This window comes from Odocoileus virginianus, chromosome 18 (assembly GCF_023699985.2).
Source record: "Odocoileus virginianus isolate 20LAN1187 ecotype Illinois chromosome 18, Ovbor_1.2, whole genome shotgun sequence".
Classification (NCBI taxonomy): domain Eukaryota; kingdom Metazoa; phylum Chordata; class Mammalia; order Artiodactyla; family Cervidae; genus Odocoileus; species Odocoileus virginianus.
Genome location: NC_069691.1, coordinates 29,841,295 through 29,845,399, shown reverse-complemented (window position 1 = coordinate 29,845,399; position 4,105 = coordinate 29,841,295). Strand labels below are relative to the sequence as shown.

The window sequence follows — 4,105 nt, the reverse complement described above, 5'->3', positions numbered from 1 at the left end:
ACTGACTTTTAGCAGTTTTCAGGGCCACTTTTTTAGCCATTCAGAGCATGCTGCTGGCAAGCTGAGCTCTAGTTCAATCATAACGTGGAAACAAGCAGAGTCCATGAGGAACACTGTCACGGCTGAGAAGGAGACTCAGAGGTAACAAATGTGCCCACCAGGATTCAGTTCTGTGGCAGAGAACTGAAATATTGCCTGTGGTCATGGAGCAATGTAAAAAAAAAAAAAAGAAAACGAAGAAGAAGAAAAGAAACTGGTCCTAAATAAACATTTGCAGTCTTGCATGGCAAGAGGCCCATTCCACAGAGGCAAAAAATTGTATAGGACTATATAGGATATATTTTCAAATCTGCAATTGCCAGTCATCTCCATTTGGGAAATCATGTATCTTCTGATGTTACTTTAGCCTGGGAGGTGGGTACAGAAAAGCATTCAGAAACCCTGCAGTTCACCAGCATTCCAATTTCTCTCCAGTGATAGGCACCATTTTGGAAATATGGTCCCAAAGGACAACAATAACACAGCAGAAAGAAGTAACCTCTCTGTATAAAATGATTTTAGAGATGTCTGTTGAGATAGAGTTTTGTAAAAAAAACTGTCAGGTAGGGAAGCACTCTCACAACTATAGAAGTGTTAGATAAGTTTGGCGCTAATATTATTCTATAAAACTTCTATTTATATCCATTATAAACAGGGGACAGGTCTTATTGCTCCTGGAACTTGCCATCCCAATCTGTTCCTCCATGGAAGACTGACTTTTCTCAACAAATTGGTAGCAAAGATTCCCATGCTTAAAAAAGTCATTGCTAACAAATCAGTTTTTGATTAATTTCCATTTGCCCCATGTTTACGGACTCAGTATGCATGTCCTAGGCACCAAGGATAGAACAAAGCTTAGAAAAGTTGTTTCATCAAACTTTAGTTCCATGAGAAAAAGAAACCATGGAAAAGTGAAAATGTACATACACAGTTCCCGGCAGTACACACACAGGATTTTTTCTTACTATAGAACATAAAAGTTTACATTTGTATAATGAAGTTACAGTAGATTTCACTTCATTGTTAATATACAAGTTTTTGCTTCAAAGTGCTTACTTTATTTAAAAAAGAGAAGATTAAAAGACAGGGTGGCAGGATTTTTTTTTTACAACAAACGTATGTCTTGTGTCCCAATCTCCTTTCTCGTCTTCCTTTAGTGCAAATGAGAGCAGCAGCTTCACTGAAACATCTGATTTCAAAAGATGTTCCTGAAACCTCACCTACAGCAGCACCCTTGGCGTCCTGTTGAGGGTGGCTCCTGTTTTCTTCTGCAGCCAATTCTGAACCTTTCTCAATTTCATCACTTTCATTCTCACCTGAAAAACTCCATGGATGGCCTTTCGGAAGCAATGAAAATTATAGTCAATCAGACCTTTTCTTTCAAAGCTTTCCTCTCTAACAGAGCAAACAAGAGCCAGGAACTTTGTCGCCTCTTTTAAATAAATAGCTGTTGTATTATTCAGCTTTATAATGCTGTTGATTCCTTGTCACAGGAGGTTCCTGCTCCATTTTCTTTGAGGCCATAAATACAAGAAATATCAATGACCACATCATCATGTCACAGCAGAGCTCGTAGGTTTGCGTATCCACAAGGGTACTATCTGTTGCGATATAAATCTTACTGACCACATCAAAAAGAAACAATTTTTCAATTCCAAAATTTGAGATAAATATGTTTAGCAAATTCTCCAGGGTGGGAAGTTGTGGCATCAGTTTCTGAACCACTGTGCTAAAAGCTTCAAATATTGAATTGAATGGTCATATATGCTTGTCAGATAAAAGCTGAGATGAATTTTTTATAGCCCAGCATCTGCAAGGTCATCATTTGCCCTCTGGTGAATGTCTCTCTGGGTTTCAATTTTTTTTTTTTTTTTTTTTATTAGTTGGAGGCTAATTACTTTACATCATTACAGTAGTTTTTGTTATACATTGAAATGAATTAGCCATGGATTTACATGTATTCCCCATCCCAGTCCCCCCCCCCCCCCCCCACCTCCAGCCGATCCCTCTGGGTCTTCCCAGTGCACCAGGCACGAGCACTTGTCTCATGTTGGGTTTCAATTTTGTGGTCATCTGACAGACCATCCACTTTGTGAATAAACACCTCAAAGTTGATGTCGCTGTTGACTTTGTAGGCTCTGGTCACCTTGAGGTGGATCCTGGCCAAGGCCTCCATGTAATCGTCCTGGGAGTCTATGACAATAGCAGTGCTCCTGTCCCTCGGAAGATCATCTCATAGTCAAAGGTGGGGTCAAAAAAGTCAATCTGTCCCGGGAAGTCCCAAATCTGAAAATTAACACAGGAGCTGTTGGAAACGTCCTCCCGGCAGATCTAAGAACAGAGTTTCCTTGGGAGACATTTTATGAAAGACGACTTTCTGGATGGATTACTTGCCGCTCCTTCTTAGGCCCACGAGCAGGATCCTTGGCTTCACCTCTGTGCTAAGGGGGTCGCTAAAGTCCAGAACTCCCTCCTCCGCCCTGGTGTCCGGCTTGGCGTCCGAGGAGTGGGACCCATCTCCGTAGTCCGCTAGCACCACCAGCTCACCCTCCTACTCCAGCTGGGGCTTCCGCAGCACCTGGCTCATCGCGCCCACTGCCCTCCCTCCGGGGAATGACAGGGTCCCTGGTGGGGAGGGGGTGTCGGCCAAACCTCCTGGCCTGCGCGTGGCAACCTATTTCTAAATTGAGGTTTTGTCCCGAGGTCCGTGGGCAGAGGTGGAGACCGCACTTCCCCACGGCGGCCGCGTCCAGGTCCAAGATTAAAATGTTTTTAAATATTTAACAGTAAAAATATAATTCATAAAATTTAAGGGAAAAGCAATGGCAATTTCTTTAAGAACCTTGGTATAGAAGTGAAGTATGGCTACCTCTCGAAGATTCATGAGAAAGAAAGAGGTTATTTCTCTTTACAAGCCAGCTTCACCATCACCCTCTGCTGGTTTGCATTAGCAAATGAGCCAGAGGACCCCAGTGACACACATCGTAGGGTCTGAAGTCTTTTACTTTAGTTGCAGCCTTCCCAATTACTGAACCCATCTTGACTCAGACAGAAGGCATACTTTAAAATGGCTTTCCTTACCTTATTTTTGACAAAGGAGGCAAAAACATACAACGGAGAAAAGACAATCTCTTTAACAAGTGGTGCTGGCAAAACTGGCTGCCCACTTGTAAAAGAATGAAACTATAACACTTTCTAACACCATACAAAAATATAAACTCAAAATGGATTAAAGATCTAAATGTAAGACTAGAAACTACAATACTCCTAGAGGAAAACATAGCCAGAACACTCTTTGACATAAATCACAGCAGGATCCTCTATGACCCACCTCCCAGAGTAATGGAAATGAAAGCAAAACTAAACAAATGGGACCTAATTAAACTTAAACACTTTTGCACAATGAAGGAAACTATAAGCAAGGTGAAAAGACAGCCTTCAGAATGGGAGAAAATAATAGCAAATGAAGCAACTGACAAAGAATTAATCTCAAAATTATACAAGCAGCTCATGTAGCTCAATTCCAGAAAAATAAACAACCCAATCAAAAAATGGGCCAAAGAACTAAACAGACATTTCTCCAAAGAAGACATACAGATTGCTGACAAACACATGAAAAGATGCTCAACATCACTCATTATCAGAGAAATGCAAATCAAAACTACAATGACCATCTCATGCCGGTCAGAATGGCTGTTATCCAAAAGTCTACAAACAATAAATGCTGGAGAGGGCATGGATAAAAGGGACCCTCTTACACTGTTGGTGGGAATGCAAACTAGTACAGCCGCTGTGGAGAACAATGTGGAGATTCCTTAAAAAACTGGAAATAAAACTGCCATATGACCTAGCAATCCTACTGCTGGGCATACACACCAAGGAAACCAGAATTGAAAGATACTTGTGTACCCCAATGTTCATCGCAGCACTGTTTACAATAGCTAGGACATAAAAGCAACCTAGATGTCCATTGGCAGATGAATGGATAAGAAAGCTATGGTACATATACACAATGGAATATTACTCAGCTATTAAAAAGAATGCATTGGAGTCAGTTCTAATGAGG

The 4,105-nt window shown here is 41.2% G+C and overlaps 1 pseudogene; it reads right to left on the bottom strand.

The window, feature by feature from the left end:
• Positions 1-982: 982 nt before the first annotated feature.
• Positions 983-2,626, bottom strand: LOC110130553 (ras-related GTP-binding protein D-like; annotated as a pseudogene).
• Between the last annotated feature and the right edge of the window lie 1,479 nt (positions 2,627-4,105).